General features: G+C 41.2%; 1 protein-coding gene across 5 annotated transcripts in view; it reads left to right on the top strand.

Annotated features, from left to right (window-relative positions):
- The window catches only part of HTR2C (5-hydroxytryptamine receptor 2C), a 216,570-nt gene that overhangs the window by 127,318 nt on the left and 63,400 nt on the right, over window positions 1-25,852 (top strand). For 4 of the 5 annotated variants that reach the window (XM_005527467.3, XM_005527466.3, XM_088062777.1 and 1 more), the window contains exon 2: window positions 13,156-13,574. The gene's annotated coding sequence lies outside the window, so the exon portion shown is untranslated. Of the gene's footprint in view, window positions 1-5,641; window positions 5,893-13,155; window positions 13,575-25,852 lie in introns of those variants that run through there. The other variant, XM_088062776.1, reaches the window with a different exon arrangement.

The following is a 25,852-nucleotide window of genomic DNA, read 5'->3' as shown; positions in this document are numbered from 1 at the left end:
ACATTTATCAGTGGTTAATAAATTCTGCGTCTAAAGTCAGTTCACAGCAAAGATTGTTTTATAATGCTATTTCCTCAGTAAATGACATTTTAAAATTTCCTTGATTATTCATCTTTTCTGCCTTTGAAAATTTCTAATTTATTTTGGAAGCTGGGTTATAATGAGCTTGCAGGCAGCTTATCACATAATTTCCAAGAGGCATCAACACTGCTCTGTGGTTGTATTTTTGCTTCTGATAGTGTGTATTTGCTTTATGCTTTGCTAAGCATTAAGATAAAAAATACATTTTATGGTAATTGGGAGCCTTGCCCGTGCTCCTCTGGAGGGAAGATGATGTCAGGGGTATCTCATCTATCACTGTGCCCCTGAGAACAGGTGTGGGTGTCTGTGAAAACTGTGTGGTGGGAGATGGCAATAGGGAAGGGACTGTGCAGCTGCTGTGCATGACTCCATGGATGAATTCCCTTTGGTGAAGAGAGAAATTCAGGTGAAGGAATCATCTTCATCCTGCACAATATTTCTTTTCCCATATCAAATGAGCTGAAAAAATGAGCACCACATACTCTGATCCTCATGAGGGTAAGACTTACTTGAAGCACTGGATTTGGGCTATGAAAATTTGTCTTCTGGGGTCCAGGGACTTTCTTTCCTGGGGCCACAGGCTGGTAAATCCAGCAAGGAAATTGTGCTGATGACCCTGAGCCTGCCCAGCAGGAAATGTGGCCAAGGGTCCCTGAGCTGCAGGAGGTTTCTTGGCTGGCCCTGGGGGTTTGCAGCCCCTATGCTGAAAGGAGCCCATGGTGTGACCATGGCCATTCCCCTGCTGCAGTTATCAACGCGTGTCTCTACAAACAAGCACTTTCAGAGGCATCTCCAGTTCCCAAATTGTATGTGCCAAATTAAATGCATTGTTTTGTTGACTTAGCTTTTATCTTACAAGTAGGGTTTTCAAATAATCATCCATCAAAAGGCATCATATTTTGGGAAACGTTACACTAAATAATATAGGCAACTGAAACATCATCTTCCAGTAGTCTCACAGAAAGTACACTTAAAATTCAGGTTGTGTTGGGGGACAACACAGCAATGAATACAAGGATACAGGATTGAAAATGGATTTTTTCCAAGTCAGAAAGATGATTCCCAACTCTCACAGAAGATTTAGCTCTTTCCATGTGGGATGCAAGCCTTGTGGCTCTGAAATAATTAGCATGCATACTGCAGACTAAGTGTGTGTTACACAAGATAAAAATGGACTTTCTTTAAAAATCATGATGTTTACAAAAAAAAATATTATTTTGAAAACTTAAAAGAAGTAGTTTAACATCTTATACCCATTTGTTTATAAACTCATAGAGGCAATCCAAAGATGACTGCACAGCTCAGCAGTTTTAGAGTTGGGTCGGTTGTTAACTTGGTTTCCTTCCAACAAAAAATTCTTTACTATCAACAGCAGATAGACAATAAATGGACTTTTTCATACACCAACCTTTTCTGGGGATGAGAGGTGCACATACAGAGTTGTATCATGCTGAGCTCCATAGCAGGTGCTTTTTCCCCCAAGTTAAAGCCTCAAGCCTGAAGATGTTGCACCATGAGGCTGTTGTGGGTTTCCTTGTGCCTTAGGTCATAGAGGAAGAAAAGTTTGATTTATCTGTTCTGGATCTCTGAAGAGTTTTTTCTATATAAATTACATTGAAATACCCACAGTAAATGGACTATTTCTCCCTTATTTCTGGCCCAGGGATTGCACCAGGACTATGGCACCTTCCAGCAGCTGTACAGGAATGGATGCAATATTTGCTTCTCCATTTCCCAATGTGATCAATTACTTCAAAATAACAGCAAAGAGATCTTTCAGTTATAAAGAGATTAAGAAAAGGAGGAATCGGTCTTTACAGAAATAGGCATCTCTATGTAATAAAATATTGAATGTGATGAAGTGAATTCAGCCTCATAAAATGAATTCAGCTTCATTTTTAGTGCTCTAAAATGATAATGTAGAGGAAAAACCTATTCCAGACATTTCTTCAGGCATTGCAGTTACTTCATTAGCCTTTATTTCTTCTCACTTCTGCTCTCTTGACAGCTTTTCAAGTCTCAGGTTCTTCCTTTTTGAAATGCTTTGATGTGCTCATCTGTTTGACAAACTGTTTAAGGTCTTGATCTTAATTTAACATTTGTAGATACCCACAGAGGGTTTTGTTAATGAAGTCTTTAAAATACTAAGTGAAGTTCTAGTTTTCTTCAGGAACAAAGTTTTATCCTTGACATTATTTTTCCTTTGGAATGGTATTCCTATTTAACATCTAGAAAATTTTTAGTCTTACAAAGCAGCAATGGGCTTGTAAGGGTAGGGATGTAATTAAATGAGGATTTTATATTTCTTTGGGGTGCCTTTCTGTAAAAGAATAGGAATACATCATAATTGAAAATGTCTTTCAATGACAGAAGCCTTTGATACCACAAAGGCATGAGAGTAAGTGGCTGCCCAACCTCAGATTAGGAGTGCTCTTATGCTTTGATGGATAATACTCTTTTCTGGACTGAAGCCATGGTTTTTGCTAGTTCGTTTGGTGTAAGGTAATTAAATTGAACCAAGGGTTACTCATAAACTATATTAATGAATTTTAGCACTACTGACAGTGGCAGCAATCTGAGTTCCTGAGTCTGGAATATGGACTGACAGGAATAATTCATTGTCCTTTGTAGCTGGTCTGGCATTTCAGATCTCCAATACCAGACACAGTGGCTATAAAAGCCTCCTTGAGGAAGAGCTGTGTATAAGAGGAAAATGTTGACGTGAAGAGAAAGAAAATGTTTCCAATAGGTCTGTGAAACTAGGAAGTTATGTGTGTTTTATGGTTAAAAATTAGGTCTATTTTGGGACCCCCTCTGTGGTGTTTAGGGATCAGCCCAGAGAGATCCAGAGGAGTGCAGCCACACTGCCCTCTGTGAGTTCACTTTCTCTGGAACTGTTTTCTACTTGAATCACACCAAATATTTCTTTGCTATAGTAGTTTGCATTTAAATAAAATTTACAAAACTGGGTAACATATTCCCAGCAGTGTGAACAGCATAAATGTACTGTTGGTTCTAAGGCATTTGCTGTGACCTTGGTCACAGCCAAGTGGTCAAAATGTGATCTCTTTTTGGAAAGACAAAACAATTTTCTTGTTTTCCAGGGGAAACTATAGGGAATACTTACTCCTGAAATGTGGAATTTGCTGTTGCTTTTAATCTGCCAACAACTAGCAGAGTTTGGGCTGGTTGGGGTTTTTTTATTTCTTCTTTTTCCTTAGTGCTTTCCCTCATAAATGAAACCATGTAAATAAATTACATACATTATCTAAAATAATGTAAAATAATTCCATTACCTAATTCCATTTGGCTAGTTTTTAAAAGAAAAATATTTTGCCTCAGGTTAAAGCTAAGGCTTAACATGCACAGCCCTGCTGCCTTTAAATGCTAATGCAGGCTCATTCTTTAGATAAGGAACAAGTGATCTTTAGAAGTGAGAAAGCTGCATCAAGAGGTTTGACAAGGCTCATTTAAGTTCAATTAGAAAATTCATTTTAACACTAGGCATCCTGCCCCTTTTATTTCCCAAGTACAAACAATAAAATTTTCATCACATCCAAGCACATACTTAAAATGTGCTATGGAAATAAATAATCTTCATATTTAATTCATCTTATATAATAATTGATGTCCATTAGGGATTTAGATTAGGCATTAGGTATACAGCTCCTCAGTGTGGCATTGGATGTGTGATTCCCAACTGTCCCTACTGGGAAGTTTGTCAAGTGAATTGGAATAAAAATTATTTTCAGAAGAGTTATGATAGATCTTTTCTAAAGAGTTCATCTGTTTACTGAGCAGTGCAGTCTTGGCACACACTCAAAAAAACTTGACTCAGCACCTTTACATTGAGGGATTTCATGATTCTTTTAACTACTTCTGTAAATTTTATTCATTTAGCATCACAATATTTTCAGTTATTGATTCTCAGCCATGGGGAATAATCCCCTCCTCCTGCCCACAGTATTACAAAAATTTAAATTTTCATTTGGCTGTTTGACTACAGGATATGAGTTTTGTGAGACTCGTGACGTGGACATTTACAACATCAGTAAATCCAGATGTGAAATTCAAGCATTAGGCAGCTCCCATGTGCTGTGGCTCTTCAGGCTGCTCTTAATTCCTTTTTTGCAGTGATAAACCTGCCAAGAATTCAGTGCTTGTTATGCCATGATGGATGTCTTGTGGAGTCAGTCCTTGTCCCCTGTGCCTGCCCTTTCCCTGCCTTTGTTTCCGCTGCAGTACTGCTTATCTGTGAGACATTGTGCAGCCTTCTGAAATGGTGCAAACCTTTAAATAAATGTGGTATTTTTGGCTGAATGTAGGCATGGGGACGGGTGTGATCACTTTCAAAAGTGCTGGGTTGTGGCTGTTCAAAGCCTGCCTTTGAGGGGCCTGTTCTGCAGAGTGGACCCTGTCTGCATGTCAAATTATTCATTAGAAAGTGATTGGGAAAAGTAAATGAGTCCTGTGATTTTTTATTTTTTTTTTATTTGCATTTATCACTTACTTGCATTAATGCAATTAATGCAAAAGTGTTTGGGGAGTCTTAAAACATAGAAAGCAAATGATATAGAAAGCAATGACTCATGTCAGGGAGAGAGGTGCCCTTTGTGCTGCCCCTGCAAATCTTGGCTATAATCAGTTTAGGAGGGTTTTTAATTCCCAGATTGGTGATCAAAACTTTGCTGGCAGTTGCAGTATTTGGTTCTTAGTCCTGTGGCACAGGTCATTAGGGACTGCAGCATTTTGGCTGCTCCACAAGACATGTATTTCCATGAGTTTTAAATACTGTTCAATGATACTGACCTTGCAGGAATAGTATGTTCCAGAGGAAACTCAAATACTAAGTCTTCATAATTTTCACTGTAAATCACTTTGTAACCCTGCATTAAAAGGGAAAAAGCCCTCTTAAGATATTTATTTCCCAACTGCAGTTATAAAAATAATGTTCTAATCTAAAAAAATTTAAAATACCAATAAATGGGAAAATCCATAGAGAACCCCTTGATGTCTAAAACTAAGCCAGCCCAGTGACTCAGATATTATTATTATTGCTCAGTGTTCTTAAAGAACATTCCATGAGTCTTTTTTGAAAGACAAATAACTAGTATAAATAAGCTGCATTTTTCCCATCCTAGGTAGGCTAGGTCTTAAAACTGACAGTGCAAAGTGTAACCTCACAACAATTAAGCATTAAATGGGCATTTTGTGAAGGCAGTGGCTGTAACAGAGGCCCTGGTGTGTGTTTCTTCACCTCCTTGTGAAGAAACTAAGCAGATTATTTTGGTGAGACCCTCCTGAAAGGAGAGAAAAAAGCACACCCCTTTTGGTAGGAACACCTTATTAAATTTTAGGTGACAAAATTAACTCGCTATGACTTCTTGGGTAAGCACCCTGTCATTCCTAAACACTTGTCCCAACTTCAACCCAAATGTTTCCTGCTGATAGAAATGCCACTTCCTTCCTTTTGCATATGTCCAGAATTAGTACCTTACATGATGTCTGCAGCTTGGCCAGTGCATGTCATTCTGTGGAGACAGCGAGCTGACACAGAATTCATTCTTCCCAGTGATACTTTCTGGAGGATCAGCTCTCTTTTTGCTGCCTGTGGTGCTGTCACCCAGGATGAAAAGCTGTAGATACCCCAGGGCTGCAGCGTGGGCTTTCAGTGACTTGGATGAGAACTGCACAGATGCATCAGAACAGCATGGGCAGCGACTTCTGGGAAGATCATGAAAAACTAAAGGCTGGCTAATGGACCCCAGTTCCTCTCCCTTCCCTTTTGGCAGCCGTTCATGATAACACAAAGTAAGTACAAAGCCTGGCGCCAAGACAAAATGCAGCGATTTGTGCTGTAAGTGTTCCTAAAGGCAAAAGGGAGCTTTGAGGGCTTCCCTGAATTGATTCCTGTTTGAACTAAAGCCAGAGCTTAAGCCAGACTTTGCAGAACGGCAGCTGCGTGCCCCATGGGCACTGAGGAACTGGGGCCTCAGAGCAGATTTCTCACAGGGTCTGGGCTGAGCTGGCACAGGGGGAGCTGCCAGAGGCTGTGTGGGGTATTTGGCCAGCTCAGCCCTGAGCAGGGGCTGTGCTTTCCTGGGTGGAAAGACAGCCTGGTGTGGGGATGGATCTTGGTGAGCATCTGGACCCTCTTGGGACCAGCATGGCTTCTGTTTGTGATGCTGAGTAAAACTGACGTGACAAAGTCACCATCACAAACAGCACGCAGAGAATTTTCCCACTTTGGCAAGGGGGTCAGTGGGGTCCAGTGAAAAACAGAGACTGAAGGAGTGGGTGTTGGAGCCTTGTGATGAGCTGAGATGATGTGCCTGACATTCTGCTCAGCCCAGGCACTCTCTCCTATTTTGGATGAGACCCTTTTGCTCCTGTGAACTGATTACGTGGGGGTGCTGGACTACACTTCCTGTCCCATCTGCTTTGCTTCTGATGAGAATTAAGTTTTGAAGCTGCCCTTTCTTGTTGATGACATCCTTCAAATCAGTTCCATCTCCAGGGAATGTGAAGTCCTGGGGGAGGAGAGGAGACTTCTTGGTGGTTTTGTTTGGGTTGGTTTTGTCTTTTTAACTTAAACCTTGTTTGTCTATTTGAAATAGAAATGTTTGAAATATACCCCTTCAGAACTAAAAAGAGATTGCATAATTTCTATATTGAGATTTAAACCCGTCATAATATCTTAAGTTCACATAAACCAAATATTTAAACCTAAGACGTTTCCTTTTAACATGTAAAGAAAGCTGCAACCCAGGGAATTCTCTGCCTAAACACATGAATTATGTTTAATTGCAAACCACTGTAGTTCATAAAAACAGCAGCTATCATCAATCTTTTCTTAGGTGAGGATGAGGTGAGGTCTTTTCTGATCTTTTGATCATAATATGATTAGGCACAATTGCCTCAAGTCACTAATTATGTAGGTAATTTTCTTCATGTGCTGACTCTTTTTTAAATGCAAACTCAATGGTTTCTTTTGTAGCCACTGCACCTATTAAAATACTTCTTTTCTGCATTGTGAATTGAATTCCAACTTTGATTCAAAAGCAGTTTGACATAAGTTGGAGGTAAAATTAATTATCTAAACAACAAGAAATATAAAAACATAGGAAAAAGTGTATTTGCTAACATGGTGTGTTATTAGCATAAAAATATTTGAAGTTTCTGTAATGCCACAACCAGCAGTAACTGTTACCAGGCAATCAGAATTAGTTTTTTTTCCTTCAGGGAAAGATTAACAGGTAACAGGAATTATACAATAGGATTAACAAGTTACTTAAATGGAAATATTTTGGCTGCAGTCAGTGGCTCCTAGGTCAAGCTCCTGTTTAGATCATCCCTCTTGTTTGCATTTTGTTCCCTCTAATGTTTTCTGCTCTTTGAATACATAATTTGGGTTCCACATACATTGTTTTGGAGGTGAAGCAGGGACTGCTGTCACCCTTCCTGGCTGCAGAGCAGCAGGACCCTGTCCCTGTGCCCACCCCAGTGCCAGGGCTGGGCTGGTGTGTGGCTCATGAGCTGAGTGTCTGCTCTGGAAGGGAGAGGACACTCCCAGCAGTGCAGCAAGGCAAACACCTTTGTCACTGGTGCATTTGGCTCCATTTTCAAGGCACAGTTTTTGCACTGTTACAGACAAGGATCTAGGCTTAGGATTCTTGGGTCCCTTCTCTGTTGGCCTCGGTACAAAAGTGTCAGGGCAGAAAGCACCTCCTGGCTTTGAAATACATGGGCAGTCCAGCAGAAGGTCAGTGATGAAGAGACATCTTCTGCTCTGAGGCATTACAGGAGAGGTTATCTCATGTTATTTAAAATCGCCTCCCTATCTTATGCAAAGCATATAGTGACAATAACAGGAAGTGTCATTAACCTTCCTCTCATTTGGGGAGGAACTGTTTGACTGCACTAAAATTATTCTGAGTGATATACTGGATATAAAACAGGAATGCTAATTGGAAATTAAGCCAGAAGAGAGGTGTCTGAGGGACAAACGAAAGGTGATGCTGACAGATATCTCATTCTCTGTGCAAAGGACTGCAGAAAAACAGAGAATAACAAAGGGCAAATCTGAAGCCCTGAATTGCTGCGGGTTTAATGTGTTTGCTGTACCCTACCTGGCTGGCAGAGACCCTACTTCTATGCACCCAGTGCCAAACTTCCATGAAATGAAAATTCTGCTATGGTGGAAAATATTACTGCTGTTTTTTTCCGGCTGTGCTTTGCTGTCTTTAATTTTCTTTCCTAAGACTGTTCTAAAATACTTAAATATCCTATATTGTCTATGCTGACTCTTTAGCAGGGAAGGAGCAATGGGCCCATGCCTTGGGGCTTTGAATGTCACCCAGATTAAAGTTGGAGGGCAGTTTTGAAAATCCTCTCTTGGACTGTGGTACTCTGAGTTGTTTGGTGTCCACTGGAGAAAACACATTTTTGTATCAAAACTGTGCTCTTTCTCATCAAGAGATCAAAATGAGATCAAAATCTTCTGCTGTCTTATGTCTGTTGCTATTGCTCTTCTGTGGGGTGCTGAGTTGGGGTTTTGTGGGGGGCTGTTTATTTCTAGATCAGAAAGTGGCTGGTGGTTCTGAATTAGAGATTTTTTAAATCAGGCTTCCAGAGATAAAGAGCTATCTTCTTGTCTTTTTACATGCCACAAAGCTGTTCAAAGGAAAACTGAAAGTTGTTCTCTGCAAAATACCAATTTCCTTTTGCTTTAGTTAGTAACATTCAGAATTACTGAAACTGGGTTTAAATATTTATTTTCTTCTGTTTTTTTTTTTTAATTTTTTTTAAATTTTTTTGTGCGTGTATTTTGTTTTTTGTTTATTTTTGCTTTTTTTGAGTTCTATTTGTTGCTTCCCAGTTCTGGGGTAAGGGGCAGACACAGCCTATCCTCCCAGCTCTGACTCTGTCCCTTAAACCAAAGAAAAATTTGTCCAATACAGTGTCTCTGTTGTGATAAAAATGCAACAATAGTCTATGCAGGCATACTTTCAGAGATTGGAGCAAATAGAAGAAATATTTTTACTTGTTTGTGGACTACAAGAGAAAAAACTAGCAGCTGACTGTGAGATTTGTAACTCGTGCAGGTTCCCTGTGCTGGGGACGTGCTCTGGGACACCCTTTGCTCTTGGATTTATTTAGTTGAGAGGAGCCCATGGATGGGATTCAGATTTTGTGACCCTCATCCAAGGAATAAACCTTTGTCTTAAGTAGGATTGTAGCACTCTTGTTTGAAAAGAATTGTGTGAAGCCAGCACAGGTGACTTTTCTTCCTAAAGCCATATAAATCTCAATGAGACTCCTTTGTCACACCCAGTGGGCTCAGGGAGGGAATCATGAAGGAACTGAACTCAAAATAGAAATAAAAATGGGGGAAAAAAATTGAGTAAAACACTTTTCTGTGCCTCAGTCACAGCAGTTCAAAATTGAATTAAGCTTTAAAATTTTTTGTATTTGTTCTGAAAGATAATTCTGAGAAGTTGTGTACCAGCATCGACTACTGTGCTAAACTCAGCCTGCAATATACTGAAAAATATATCGATAATGGTACAGTCTTAAATGTCCTAACATTATTCTCCTATTGCGCTGGCTTTAAACACTTACAGTTTTCAAGGGAACAGCAACTTAATTCTTAATTAAAATCACCAAGCAAGTGCAGATTATATTTAATTTAAATATTTATTGACTTTGTTTAAGTTTTCAAAATAGATTAGACTTTGAACAGCAAAACTGCTAATATCTGAATGATAATTTTACTTCTGAGCCAAATCAAGAAGCTACTCAGGAATACAGCTAAGAAGTTGCTATGATTGAGGAAATACTTTAATAAAGTATGTACAGAGGGCCTTTAGAAATCAGTGGTCTCCAGGAAAGAAAAATCTAGTTGCATCTGGTAGTATTTTAAAATCTTGCGTTTTCTCTTAGATTTCTGAGAGTTGCAGTTCTTCCTGTTGCCCCAAGTACAACTGCAAAAAATATACAGAGAACCAAAGATATGCCATATAAAAATACCAATATATCATAAAAAAATACCATATGAAAAATACCAGATAAAGACATACCAGCCTGCTAATCCCCTTGTTTTTTATAATGCTAGACATATTAAATTGAAGCCCATAATTATCCCAGTTGATTTAACTAGTCAACACATATAAAGTTAAGCATGTATGTAAATGTTTTCAGAGTAGAAATATAAACCTTGCACAAAGAAAATTTTCACAGTTTTAAGGGTATCCCTGGCTATAAATAAGTTATTTGCATTAAAATGTTCCCTCCAGCAGTATTTGGTGACCCAGAACATCCTTTGGCCCAGCATTTTCTCCAGTATGGCTCAGCCCCACTACCAAACCACCAAGACTTTTTCAAGGAACAGTTCAAACTCTTGGCTTCTCACTCTTGTTCTCCTCTAGGCCAGTTTTATTCCCTGCTATACCCTTTCATTTTGAGAAAATGAAATGAAAAATCTCTATTGCATTTATCTGTCACATGCCTAAAGGCCGTCAGATCCTGCAAGCTTTAGGATGACTTAATATAACTTGTAGGTTTAATTTTGCAAATATGCTCCTGTTGCCTAAATAACATGGTATCTTCTACTAAATCTTTCAGGAGTGAGTTTGTACCTTTTGGAAGTCTGTTTGGTAGTGTCTCACATTTTTCAGTGTGGCAAAAAATGCTCCTGAGATTGACAGGCTCTTTGTGCATTTCATACGGATGTTTCAGCTAGCCTTACTTCCCCTGGTTTGTTTTCTGTATTGTCAAGCCTGTAAGAGCTGCAAGAGCTTTTCTGCTTTCTCTTTATACTGCTATGAAACATTATGTGAATTGCTTTAGTTTGTGTTTCCTGTCTAATTGTACACTGCTGTTTAGGTTGGAATAGAGCATGTGTTTAATAATTTCTTGGCCTCATTACATTACATTCCCTGCTTCATGCATCGCCTGTCCTGTTAGTCCATAAATCTGATCTATTCTAATCACTGTAAATTCTCTCTTTCCCCTAGCTGTGTCACCAGCAACACTAGTCACTTTGGAAATTGCTTTCCTGAGAGGTCATTTTACAAAAGATAAAGGAGGAGGCATTGTGCAGTGCATAAGGCTGGGGGTTTCTCACTCCTTCAAGCCTCAGAGCAGCTGCTGCAGTCTGTCCTCTGCTCATAGGCTCCTCTCAGCAGCTGTCACATGCTGGGAGGGTCACCCAGATGAGTGCCTTGGGCCTCAGCCTGCAGCATGGCAAAGTCTTCACTGGGGTTTGTCCTCTGTATGCAGTATAAATTACATCACACTGGGTGGCCTGGTAAAGGAGTTACCAGTTCAGAGTCACATCTGTTGTAAAAGGGACTTTTTAAAGACAGAAATTTTGTGGTACTTGAAAACAGACAGTGATGCAGAGCCACAAACCTGCGTTGGATGGCCCGTCACAGGATCCCCTTATACAGGAACACATTGTGCAAATCTTCTGTGCCTCCTGCTTGCCTTCCTCTCCCTTTGAAGAGCAGTGACAGGCTGAAATTTGGTCTATTGATATGGCAGTAGGTCTGTGGGTGAGCTGAGATGGGTTACAACAGTAATTTTCCTGTTTTCCATGCCTACAGATGTCAGTGCCTCCCCTGAGTTCTTGTTCCTCTGCTGGCCCTGCTTTGGGGCAGGTTTGGTTGGGCAGACACTGTGCTGCAGCCAACACACATCTGCTCAAGGCCTTCCTTGTTCTGCTGCTGCTTTTCCTGCTCCTTCCCCCTCTCATTTAGCACTTCTGTGCTGTGCTATACATCACAGGACACTCCTGGGAAGAGATTTGGACTTTCTCGGATTCCTGCACAGCCTCTGCATGGAGGCTTCCCTGGTGCTGCTCCGGGCTCTGGGGTCTGTGTGAGGGTGGAGGGTGCACTGGGGAGTTTTGCCATTTTGTTTTCTTGCAGTAGAGATGTTTTGGAGCAAGAGCTGTTCAGCTCCTCAGAGTGTCAGGCTTTTCCCTGTCCTGGGCTCCCATGCTGGATGACTCCCCTTGCTAGTGATCTTCCATGATATAAGTAGTGGTTCATGGCCACAATTTACTCATGCAGAAGGATGCCATCCACTGTCTTGGATAAATGAGTTTGAGACTCATGAATGAGAAGAACATGATGAAATTTAAATACTAGTATTTATTTTTCCTGAATCCCTCCACCTTGTTTTTTATCTCCTTCTGATATTTCACTAATCAGGGAGAATAAGTGGGGATGGGAACATGCCAATTTTTGGTTGGATTATTGAAGGGCAGTTTCCACAGTCATGTGACACTACTACAGCAAAATTTAATTAGAATGTTTCATAGAGGTTTGAATTGATTAATGTATTTATTTGATTTTATGAGGTTTAGTAGCTTTTTAAATGACCTTTAGAATGCTTCTCATTTTTAAATGACTCATATTACTTGCCTTTTTAGCCCAGGGGTGTTGCAACATCATGTGTTATGCTATACTGGCTTTTTTCAGTCCACTGGTGACTGCTGAAGGTATAAATTCTCCCTGTTGCACAGAAATATGCCAATGTATTCCCTTCTGCTAATTTTTCAGATGTGCTACTTTAATTAACAAAGCTAATGCTTAGGGATCTGATTGCTGAAAAGCTCTGGTGACAGATTAAACCTTCCTATACGGAGCTGGTTTGTTGTGTTTGCTGAGGAACCATTCAAAGCAGTGCAAGTTTGCATCAGTGGAAGCTAGAGAGGAAATCTGGTGATAAATCAGACTAAATAAGTGGAGTGGAGTGGTATGAGCTCTCCTGCTTTTGTTCACGTGATGAAAGCTGCTTGCACTTGAAGATGCTAATTATGGGCAATTTTTCCTTGGTGTTGTGAGGTTTGAATTGCTCTGAACTATGTTTAATGATAAAATACTAAAACCAGAACAAATTCTGAGTAAGCCACAGCTGACCAAGGTGTCCAATTAATAGGATTTTGTCTAATGGACTAATTTAATTGAGTCGTTTGAAACATACTCTAGAAAAGCCACAGACATTTACATTTCAAGGATAAACATTGTTTTTCATTCACCTCTCTCTCTCTCCATCTCTCTTCCCCAGAGGTCTCCCTGGCATGTTTGAGTCTCCTCCCCAGCGAGCAGTTCAGCCCAGTGCCATCCATAGGTTCGGAGCGCTTTGAGAAGAGCCCACTGAATTCCTGCTAGGGGGGCCCTGAGCCGCAGCCACAGCAAACCTGCCCAGCTCATCACAGCACACACGCCTCAGATCTCCCTGGAGCAGCTGCCAGAGGGGCTGAACTTCCCTGTTTCCTGCTGTGCTGCCCAGATCCTGCTCCATGACGGCAGAGGCTGGTGGAAACCCACATCTCTGTGGTTCTGCGTGAGATCCTCATCCCGCTCGCCCACGGCCTCTCCCTGCGCCAGCCCCTGCCTGCAGCGCTGCATCACCACCCACCAGATGTGCAAGTGGTTGCAAAGAGCTCCCCTCCCTGAGCACAGGTGCTCTCTGTCAAGAAAAAAGTAAGTGTTGCTCAGCAAGTGCTGGGTAAATGGATAACTGCATGCTCAAATAAAGAAGCTGCAGCTCCTTGGGGGCAGGCAAGGGGGACAGGGCACTCCAGAGCTCTGGCAGTGGCTGGGTTGGGAAAGGGCCAGTTCCAGCACACTGCTCTTAATTTGCCTGGCAAGGCAGCTCTCCCAGATGAAGTGAGATGTGGTGAAGCCAAAATTCTCTTCAGGAAGCTTTATTTGGTTTAAAATGTTTTATCAAAATCTGCTTCTGACTTCTTCTAACTTTTAACTAGCCTCAATTCACCTCTGTCTTTATTTTAAATTCAGTGGTATTTTACACAAAGTGTTCTCATCAGCCAGGCCACTGCTGGGTTTGTACAGAATACTTTAGTGTTCATCTGTCTCATTTCTTTACTGTCCAGGATAAAGCTCTGAACCAAGTGGCCTCAGGCTATCCATCTGGAAAACAGAGCCACTTAGACCTTTGTAAAGAAAATTATTCAGTAATCAGTGCAAGAGCGCAGCCTCTAAGCCAACCCAATATGGAAAAATTGCCAGTGTAGTAACTACAGACATTTTATGACAATAATCCTGATTATGTCCTTCCATTATTGCCAGAATTTCTTCTTGTCTGCATCTTCAGGACTGAGTTTGTTTTGCACTAACTTCAATGATCCTGTGCATCAGAAATGCTCTGTAATTTGAGACTGATGATGCAGAGCTGGACATTGAGCTGCTGACCAATACAGATGAAACCATTGGGAACTACGGAAGACAGTGCTGCCTTCCCAGCTCTGTCCATCCTCCCTCAGGAGCAGGGAAGGACCCTGGTCTCTGCTCTCTTGTACAGAGGGGAAGAAGGGGCCAGTTAAGGATGTGTTTGCCTGCATCCCCTGCCTGCCCATCTACAGCACACCCCAGGCTTCAGGTGTCTCTGGGAGCTCACCAGTGCCAGTGGGATGGTGCTGGTCTCCTACCCTGCCCTCCAGGTGTGCCAATTCGGGGCATTCTCACCCAAACACAGTACATTATCACTCTCTTGTACACTATGTTCTGCTAATTAGATATGTGTGGTAAGTCTTGGAACTTTTATCTCAGAGTTCAGGCCATTACCTTAGAATTTTTCCTTATTCTCTTTGCAAATGAGAAGATACTCATGGTCCTGAACACATTTAGTAGTGTTGTTTCTGCACCTTTCAACCAGGAAGGATGTCCTCCAGTGCTGGGATCAGCCAAACAAAAAGATACTGCTTTCCATTTTGGAAAATCTTTCTGGCAAACTTAAAGTTTGGGGTGAAATACAGCATCAAATAAAGTGGAGATGGGTCTGTAGATGTAATGTTAATGAAAGGTTTTGGCTGTATGGTTTTTAGTTTTGCTTTTGTTTTGATTGACCATGGTTTATAATATTTTGAAAGCGTAAGGATTAGGGTAAAAGATCAGGTTCCTATACCTGTGCTAGTGAGAAACTCTCTGCTCCCTATCAACAGTTACATGTCATTTAGGGAAAATTTCTGCAGAGGTTTTCTGTCCTGATTTTTTTGCTGTGGGCTGATACATGGAAAAGATGAGGGGCAAAACTTCCCACCAAGTGGGAGCAGAAGGACAGGTAACATGGGCTCTTCCATTTCAAACCCAGGGAATCTCCAGGCACCACTTCCTCCAGCAGTTCACAGCAAGGCAGTCCAGACTCAGCACACAGATCAAATCTACTGCTTTGCCATCTTGGTTTCATGTGGTAAAGGTTACTGCCGAGTTCAATTAAATATATGGAAAAATAAAATGAGGAGCAGAAGTGATGTGCCTTGAGGCACAGAAGCCTTTTTGGTGCTTTTCACAGGCTCAATTACATTGCTGGCAACTATTTTCACCATTGTTTTTGAGCAATGTTAGTGAGGAGGAAGCAGAAAGAAAATAATTCTAAATTGATGTGCCCTAAAGGCTCATATCAAAGATTTTCACTAGCTTCATAAAAGCTCTGTACACTTAAACTAAAAAAATATAGCAAAATGTTTTATTTCCTCCATATGGTCTTGTGTTTCATCGTCTTGATTGTTGTACAATCCTTGTCCCTTGAAATTCAGAAAAGCGTTTTGAAGTTTACATGCTATAAAGTCAGTAGTTATGGATCTTGAAGCATGTTTTGAGCAGCACTTCAGCAGAAGGACAAGATCTGCACACAAGGTCAGGACTCCAGGGATGTCTCTCTGGTGATTGGAGACTTGTGAATGCTCAGACTGCTGCAGCACATCCTCCTCTGATGAGTGGGAATGATTTTTTGTGATTTGACCATAAATTAATGATAAAATAACTTTCTGGTGGGGAGACAGAAAAGCTTTAACATCACCAACCCATTACTGCTTATGGATTTTAACAGTGAAGCATTGTACTTTTGGAGAGGGTAACTATTTCCACAAAAAAATCCATGGTTGCTGTCCAGCAGTAAAAACACTGTGAAGAACCACACAAGCTGTTTCTGGGGGAAGCACTTCTCAGTGACAGCTGCAGAAGAATTGTTTTGTGCTTTTCTCAGGAGACAAAACACCCGTGTGCTTCACGTGATCATCTACAGGATTCACTGCCTGCCCTGCTGATCACCTGGTGGGTGGAGGTGGGGATGTCCTGCTGTCAGTGTTCAGAGACCAAGAGGAGGGGAAGCCAGCTCCAGCTGGATTTTATACAGAGCTATCTGTTTCCAAAAGTGCCAGCAGATTTAAATTACTGCTGCGGTTGTCAACAAGTTCCCCCTGCATATTCTGTAATGATTAAGGTCCTTGGAGGTTTTGGATTGCTTATGTTTCTCAGTGTAGCTGCAGATTGTGAACATAAGGGTTGCATCAAGTAATTTAAATAATTAATTGGAAGGCAGAGGTTCCTTTCCTTCTGTGCACTTTGGGTGGGAACATTCCTGCTGACTGCACATTTGAATCACAGAATATAACAAGCTGGAAGGGACCCTCAAGGATCATTGAGTCCAGCCCTTCAGTGAACAGCCATACAGGGATCAAACCCTGACCATGGTGTTATTAGCACCAGGCTCTGACCAAGTGAGCTGTGCTCCTGTCCTCTTGCTGCTGAAAAGGACAACTGGCCAGGTAGCTGGATGTTAACTCAAAACTTGTCAGGTTTTGCGCTTGACGCACAGTTGCTCTCAGAAACAGCTGGTGCCTTGCTGCTATCAGCGCCAGAGTGTTTTGTTTGATGACTTAATCAAGATGTTATGCTATTAGGAACCATTTGTGGATTCGAATACAAATGTAGGATGATAATTTTTGTCATTTAAAATAAAAAGGTAATTTCCTCAAATTCCAAACAGCCCCATGTCCCGTTCCTGGTTTGCTCTGAAGCCAAGTCTAAGCAGGTTGTGTGCCTTGTCTGAGCAATGCTGGGCAGTGACTTTGCTGTTATTTGACCAAGTCATTCAGAGCATCAGGAAGGTTCAGATTGAATACCCAGGGTTTACAGAGCTTTATTTCTGAAAAAGAGAGAAAAGTGTGAGTTCTTCTGCTCCATTACAAAGATGGTTGCTTTTTATGCTCAGCAGAGATGTGCTTGTCTTTTTGTTTCCCCTCTGGAATTAATTGAAGCTCTTTAATGCTGATTAAATTAAAAGTTTCTTCCATGTATATTTTTATGATACTGCAAGAAGCGTTGTCTGGTACATTCCAAAAGAGACTTTTCATCCAAATTTATCTTCTCCTGTTCTTGATTCTAACTGGTATTAGACATTTCAATAGATCCAGTATATTCAGGTTTTTTGGGCAATATAAAAAGGTACTTTAACATTTTGTACCTTTGATTTGGAAGTGGATGTAGGTTAGGTTACATCTTACATTTTCTTTTGAAAGGGATTGCAATTTTTTTGTTTTGCAAAAATTCATTTGCAACAAAGTGAAGGTCAGCTTTTCATGTGACATGACCTTTTATTATTTGGGTTTCCTTCTAACCTTGTTCTCTGTGGTTTTATATGGCTGCAATTTCATTGTGCTTAGAGCGCATGGGACCAAACCCAGGACTACTGTGCTTATTCTGAAGACCCCAAGCTTGCTTTGTATGTCTCAAGAGAGTTGCCAGTTGGCTTTGAATCCTGCATGTACAGTTTAAGTATTAATTTAGCTGCTAGACTAAAGCTGCTAGATTAAAGCTTCAGCATTAATCAGGAGTTAATCAGTAATCTTGTCTTTCACAACCTTTTCTAAGTTTACAGAATTGTAGAGCTTTCTCTGGCAAAGAAATTTCTTGATCTTGTTAACAAGGAAAACAAGAAGCTAAAAGCTGACATAAACACAGTGTTGTTGTTTGATTTTAATTTTGATTTCTAGGGTTTGATTTCTAGGCATGCTTACTCAGTTTGCAGGCAAGGACTTGAAATGTGTTTCATCCACAACACCATTTGCCCCAGCCTCTGCTGGGGAGACTAGATGTTCTCAGACAGTCATTCCATACTCCTTTCTTTTCTCCCTAGTATCTTCCTGACTAGGTGTGCCCAATTGCCTCTTAATTGGCTTCTTCCTTTTAAGTGACCATCTCTCCTTCTGAATGGCAGTCAGTGCTGACCTGCTTTCTCTGCTGGAGATGCATATTATTGTAGCTTGTTTGAGACAAGTTGTTAAAAAAAATAAAAAAAAAAATTCTAATTTATCTGGCTTGTGGGTAAGCAGGAACTTAAATGCTGCAATTAGCTTCACAACTCTCTTCAGTGAGCAGGAGGGGGCACCTACCTCTTTTCTTAAGCTTAGCACCTCTAATGTATCCCATATGGACAGGGATGTAAGTATTTTTCTTAATGTCTGCTTTTCTGTGCTGGTTTTAACACTTCATGGGCTGGTAAATCAGTAACTTTAAGTGCAGTGTGTGATTATCACCTGTGATCATGCAGTAGAGGTCACCTAGGGCTGTGTTTTAAGCTGAAGCCAGGGTATGCTCGCTGTACCTTGAGAGATGTTTCTTTCAGCTCACTGCTCAACAGACCTTTCCAGAGGCTTTTCCTGGTTTATTCTTAGCTTCTCCTGACACCCACAAATGACTGCAGGAAGATGGGCTCTCTGCATTGCATAACAGCTGTCAGCAAGCAGGACTCCTTCCCTTCCTTGGGCCGATCCCAGCAGCAGAACAGCCGACCCTCGCCCGCATTTATTCTGAGGGATGAGGTTGACTCACGGTGCTCTGTAAACTTGTGGGGGATTCTTCCGTAAAAGCAGCAATGTATTAATGTCATCCAAAAAAGAAAAAGCTTCTGCTCCTGTGAGTTATTTCTGTCCATTTGGCAATCTGCTCTCTTCCTCAATTAAACACCACAGTGCCCTGGTGTTGCAGCAGATTCGTTGCTGCTCAAGCCAGGTATGGAATGAAAACTACTGTATTAAAGAAGATGTGTGACACACAAAAGGACTTAGGTGCTTATGGAGATGACTGCTACAATCTTTTCTTAAGTACACTGGTTTTATAACTGGTACTTTGAACAGCCTGGAGAGGCTGGGAACATATTCTCACTGTCTAACCTCTTCCTGGGTTTAAGAGACTCTCTGACAGTCTTCAGAGTTCATGCCTTGCCACTCTACGTGGTAGGAGGAGACATTAGGAGATCCTACTTCATGCCGAAACAGCTGATAGCTTCAAGAGAAAGCAGCTTGCTGTTATAATGGGAAAGTAGTAAAGGCCCTATCTTCAGACCTTGTAAAATGTCCTTGGGTTGGCGTGTGAAAGTATGAGGTGAAATTTGCAGTGATTTTCACACTGTGATTTTGGCTTTGTATTGCCACTCAGCAGAGAAGTGCTGCTGGCCCCAAACCAGGTCAAGCATATTGTCACCTATCCTGGTCAGTGGCTGAGAGACCATCACAGACCAGAGATTTGGCTGAAATTGTGCAGATAAAATAGCAGTACTTATGTAACTATCCATCATCCACCACAATTCTTTGTCTCACTATCAGGCCAGTGAGGTTTTCTTATCAAAATCCTTGTTGCCATTGTTGTAGTAGGAATTAAGATAGGACTCCTGGGTTAGGGACAGACAACTTCCTACAACATTTGTCATGACACCACCTGTACTGGAAGTAGAGTTCTCAGTACTTAAGGCTGTGTTTAATATCCTGCCCAGTGCCCTTTTTAAGAGAGCTGAAAGTGCTAATGGACAGGGTAGTGTCTGAAAGGATATGTGCTTTTAATCAGCTTCCCAATAGTAAGATAATAAAAGCAATAATCCTTTCAGGATTCTGCTTATGTGATCTCTATCTCTAATTTCCAAGGTCACTAAAGGAGTAAGTAGAAGGGAAGATAAGGGAAGATAAGCTTTCAAGGAGTGGAACTGTAGAGAAGTGAAAAACATCGCATCCACCAGATTGTTCTGCTTCCAGCTCACAGTGAGGGAGTCAAACCATAGAGGGAACAGACTCAGTGGTTTCACAGGGCACAGGTCACAGGTCACAGCAAATTTCCAGTGCAGCATGAACTTCAGCTGGTGGTCCCAAGCACTATTTGATACTTTTAGACTGAGAATTTGGACTTTTTCTTCTTGACAAACCATTTGAAGGCTTGAAGGAGGGGAGGAAATAATTTTTAAAGTTGAAGGCTCTGATTTGGTTTGGCTTCAGTGAGTTTTTTTTTGTTTCTTTAAAATCTCTACAAAAAGCCTTTATCTTACCCTTTATCTGCTGCAGGTAGAAAGAAAACCTATCAACAACTCTTGGTGATTTTTAAAAACATAATAGGTTAGATACAGTAGCAAGACAGTGTCATTTAAATATCCAAAGTGGTTTTTGTTCTCACCTGTGGTGAGCTCTACCCCTCAGTAGCAGCCATCCACTTTCCCTTGAGTTCATCAGGCTCTATATACAAAAACCAAATCAGGCACCTTTCAGTGGTGCCCAGGGGCAGGACAAGGGCAATGGGCACGAACTGAAACAGAGGAAGATCCATCAAAATAGAAGAGAAAAGTTCTGTACTGTGAGCGTGACAGAGCACTGGAGCAGGCTGCCCAAGAGATGGTGGAATCTCCTGAGACATTCAAACCTGCCTGGTTGTGCACCCTGCTCTGTGTGAGCCAGCCTGAGCAGAGGGGCTGGACCTGATGATCTCCAGAGGTCCCTTCCAACACCAGCCAGCCTGTCATTTTGTGGCCAAGCGACAAATTTTATTCTCCTGCATAGAAAATGCACTGCATTTTTGTCTAGGCCTTGATTTTTCTTTCTTTAGTGTTGGTTTAGAAGCAAGCCTGAAACGCTAAATAATTGTTTACTGCAGATGTTTCGGTTAATGAAAAGACGTAGCCAAGTCCCAGTTTGTAGTATAAGATTTATTTTGATTGCCAAAGCACAGGACTGCCTTTACAGCAGAACTCTTTTCCACACCCAAGTTCTGTTCCTTGTCCAGTTCCAGTAGAGCTCTGCAGGCAGTTCTGCCTCTGCTGGGGAGGATTCCCTGCCATGGACAGGATGTGCAGGAGGCCAGCACTGATCCACACATATTGTGTGTGTGCAGAGGAGATGCAAAAATTAAGAGCAGTGGTAATAGATTATGGGCAGGATTAAACAATGCTTTCACATGCCAGAAGAAATCTTGGGATCTAATTGGAACTTTTCACATCAAATAAACAACAAAATTTAATCCCTTATGATTCCAACCTGGGAACCTTTTTCTTTGATTTGCTGGTCATGTACTTTTTCTCTCTAGAGCATTACTGTCTGTGTTGAAGCCTGGTTTTATTGCATACTATGGCACAGTAATGATTTTTTTTTTTTTGGTGTACCATGCTGTGAACATCCAAGCCAAATTGTTGACAGTCTTAATGTGTTTTGGAGCAAATGCATTTCCTGAGGTACAATGTGTTCCATCTTATCCTTCAGCTAATATATCAATTCTTCTGCCTCAGGCAGAGATACTTCTGCTCATGTCTCTTGGTTGTTGCTTTTAATTTGAATTCAGTTATGGACGTTGAAGAAACTGTCTCAGACATTACAATTGCTTTAAATTCACAACAGAAAGGGTCCATGAGCAATCAGACTGTTTTCAGACATTCACACTGAATGCTGAAATTCAGACATCTAGCTTAGACTATGCCAGGCAGCTGCAGAGTATTGCACAGGACAGCAGTAATATCCAAGTTACATTGTAGTTGAATAAGATGGGTTGTGCTCCTCTGCTCATTTAACTGCTGAGCATTTAGCTGCTCTTAAAAGGAAGGATCCTGTTCAGGTTTCCCCACTATGCCTTCACTCATGGCTCTATGCTACCAGCACTTCTCTTGCATTAGTTTTTGCCTGCCTTCACTGAATCCATTAGTGACTATTTCAACTCATTACTTAGCTGGGATATTTCCCAGCTGAGAAAAAAACAATTAAATAAACACACACAAAAAAAAAAAAAAAAAAAAGCCCTGGGCAAGTGAGCTGATACAGCTCATTCCAAAGTGCTGAATTTCTGGCATGATGAATAGCCAGTCCAAAACGTGTCCAAAATGATGTTTTCCCTCAGGTGTCTGATGGAACAGCACCAAAGCATGAAAGTTCTGTGAAATAGTCATGACTGTCTTCATTTTTCCATCTCCCTCTGTCTTTCTGTTACTGCTTCAAGTCTGACAAGCAAAGTGGTTATCAAAGACTTCCAGTCTGATAGAAGGGGTTGCTTTGCTCTCGTGGCTGAGCTAAAAGCTTGAAAACCTTGAGTTTCTGAGAAAACCTGAGCTCATCCCAGGCTTTCTGGAGTGAGAATCCAGGACTGAACCCAGCTGGGGGTATTGTGTCTGCACTATTGCTTCTCCCAGATTTTATTTCCAAGGTATCAGGTCTTGATTTATCTGCTTGTAAATGGAACATAAGTATGTTTATATGTTGTACAGATACTGGGTGTCTGAAAAGCTGTTTGAGAGCCTAAGATAATAGAGAAGCTCTGTAAGAACTTGTAATGAAGGAATCCTGCTAAATTTCCTGTTAGGCTTTCTGTAAAAGTTTTCCTGTGAATACACACATATATTGGTGTTATAAAGATACCCGAAATATAGTCAGGTGAATTAGTTCACCTAAAGAAAGGGCATATCTAAAATGAAGTCCCATTTCTCTCTGTATCTAACACAAGCTTATTTCTAAGATAAAAAAAAAAGCCAAAAGAAACCCAGGTTGTAGTGTTCTCCATTTTACTCTTTCCCATCCCTTTTGACAGCTTGCATGGCTCCTGCCGCTGGCCAAGTATGAAAGTAGAAAGTTGGCTGTGTTAGTCACAGGACACCTTCAAGCCTGGCTTAAAGCAAGACTGGCTGAGGATTCTGTGGGGAGGCTTCTTCCCCATGACCCTGCACCCACTGTGCAGCTCCCCAGAGTTGCCCTGGCCCTGTTGGGTCAGTCCTGGGGCTGGTGAAAATCCATCAGTGTCATTAAGAGGTGGAGCTGAGCTGATTGGTCATGTTGATTTACAACAGTGACTAAAGGCTGGTGAACTTCTGAGTGCAATCTGAATTTTGGGCAAAGCTGTTTGCTCTGTGGCACTTTCCTGGTTTTGCATATGATTGAAAGAGAGCAGCCTTTTATCTGTAGGTGAAACAATTTTGGCTGCCCTCTGACAGCTTCTCACAAGGATTCTGGGACTTGAGACAAACATGAATCAATTGGCTTCTGAGAAAAATTCTGAGAACTGGCTCTCTGCCACTCTGCCTGGAAATGGGACAAAAGTAATATCATTGCTCCATTCTCTTTCACGTTGCTGAAAAATTTTCTAGCCAAAATCCTCAAGCTAGAGAAACAGTCCACAAAAAACCAAAAAAAAACCCTCAGCAATATGGTTTTGTTGTCAATAATGACAGGATTTAGGGTGACTGAAAAACCCTAAGTACTTGGCTTTCCTTAGTGAACTGAAGCAGAGAAATATGGATTGAACAGTCAAGTGCTAATCTGTGAAGAGCAAGTGGTGTGATTTTTGCCTGGGAAAGGAATGATTGTGGGGTGTGAGTGATGCAGAGCAGGGCTGGGGACTCTGGAACCAGCGGCTCCTGCTCACGCTGAGGAGCTTCACTCCTCATCTCTCCCCCCAGAACCCCCTGACTCGGGGGTGCTTCTAGGAAGATGTTACTTCAAAGATGTGGTTTCAGGTTATTTGGTCTGCCTTTGGTCTGTGTGTGAGAAAGAGAAAAAGGTAAGGCAGGTGACGAATGCAGCAGGAGCCCCTTGGGGAAACACTCCCTGATGGGTGAAGGCTGGGACTGCACGTGTGGGTAGCTGAGGTTATTATTTGTCAGAGCAGAAGATAATTTACTTTTAATGATACAAACACACTTTTAAAAAGTTTTAATATTACATTCTCAGAACATAATTAATAAAGTGCAATCAGCAGTGGGGCAGAGCCCTTCCTGGAGCTGGCATGACACATGGTGCAGTGTCACCTGCTGGGCTCCAATGCCAGAGCTGTGACATTCCCAGCTCTGGAGTTAACCTCTGGCAGTTGAAGGTCTGTGCATCTTTCAGCACTTTAATTTTGTTTAATTTATTGAAAGGTTTAATATGTTCATATTTCATAGCATTTTTGAAGATACAAGACCAGGCTTGTTTCAGTGTTATCTCTGGAATGTAAAAATGCAATTTTTCAGGGTCTTTTATAATCAATAATGACTTTTTATTTTTTCATTCTTGCTTAATTAATTTTGGATTAAAAGGATACCTCTAGAATTAAGTATGTTATTGCCAGTTTAAGATCATTAATTTATAATATATTTGGACCTTGAACAGAGATTGAGTTTTATTGTATTATTTACTTTTAGGCAGCTTAAAATTCTTAATTGTGAGAAAATTCTGCCTCGAGTAACTAAGTCTGTAATTCTAAATGAAACTGATTTAGCTGATCTCATAAATAATTAGTGAAATTGGAAATCAGATAAATGCTGATTCATTAGCATCTGGTTTTAGTTTGTGAATGTAAGAAAATATGAATGGGAAGAGGATGCTGGAAGTTTATCTGTTGGTAAGTAATAATTAGAGAGGGTAGAAGTAATTTATTCAAGATGTAAGGTGGCATTAGCTGAAAGTATTCAAGTTTTTCCTGCAGTGAAACAGTGCTAAGGAAACATTTCCATTATTATAAAATGAAAGTGGGTGTCAAGACTGCTCTGAGGACCATGAACATATTGACTGAATGTAGATGAATCAGTAGCTTGTATTGAATCAGAAAAAATAAATTTATTGATTATTCTCTGGATTTTCATCTGGGATTTTGGGGATTGAATCGTAGAAGTGGTGAGAGCAAGATGAGGCAAATGAATTGAAACACAGCAAAAACTGAAGGAAAAGCTCATCCCAGCCACTGCAGGGAAGAAACTTCCCAGCAGCATTAATTTCTGTTAGTTTGGTATCTCAAGCACAACACGCACTGTGGTTGTGTGGCTGCTTGGTGTGAGCTGTTGTTAGATGTTATTAGATACTGCCACACTTCTTCCATATGCAGGGTTTTCCTCAGCTGGTTTGTGGGCAGCTGGTTGTCTGTGAGGGATTGGCTGGTGATGTGGCTTCTGATCCTCATTTTTAATCCTGAAAATGTATGAAGTACTTCCTTCATCTCACTCTTCTGCGCAGCAAAATTACCTCAAGGCTAAGAGCTCTCTCGGTCCTTAACTCATGACCCCTTTGTGATATTTTCTCTTTCCTTTCCAGCTGCAGAGGGGAGAGGTAGAGAGGCTCTGGAGGGTGTCTGTCATCCTGCCAGGGCCAACCCACTACAGCTTGATCTGTGAAGTGCAGGAATGACAGGATCCATGACATTGTCTGCCTGGCAGGGGTCAGTTTGTGCTACAAAAATGTCTGAGAATCTTATATGAAACACCAGAAGAAATCCCACTGCTATAATAATTTTTAAGTGTTGGATCTGCAAGAGACCCCCTGCAAACCAGCACCTCTGCTGTCCTTACAGTGCCTCTCTCCCACACATTGCTGTGCCTTAAACAGCAGAGAAGGATGTTGCTCTCATCTGTTTGGAAACTTTATTCTTCTTCCTGGCAGTGGGGTAAGTCCCCAGGTATTTCACATGGGTCCTCCCCACTCTCTGCACCCCTAAAAGGTTTTATCTGCACAGTGATTATTCTGTTCTCTGACCTGTGTTTTGGTGAGCAAGCAGCAATTGTGTGCATGTGGAAGAACTGAGCTTTAGGTGCCAAAACAGACTTTGGACAAGCTGAGATGAAAGCACTCTGAGCCCAAGCTGGAGGTGAGGCGTTGCAGGGTGTTGAGGTGAGAACTCAGTAATGCATCCTGAAAGTTCTTGAAAAAAGGTGTCAGAGATACCATTGACTTAAGATCTGTGGGAAGCTGTTT

Source organism: Pseudopodoces humilis, chromosome 15, assembly GCF_049639895.1.
Source record: "Pseudopodoces humilis isolate 2021_Gansu_Grassland_sample_001 chromosome 15, ASM4963989v1, whole genome shotgun sequence".
Classification (NCBI taxonomy): Eukaryota; Metazoa; Chordata; class Aves; order Passeriformes; family Paridae; genus Pseudopodoces; species Pseudopodoces humilis.
The sequence above is the reverse complement of the archived record's forward strand: the minus strand, read 5'-3'. Positions and strand labels throughout refer to the sequence as shown.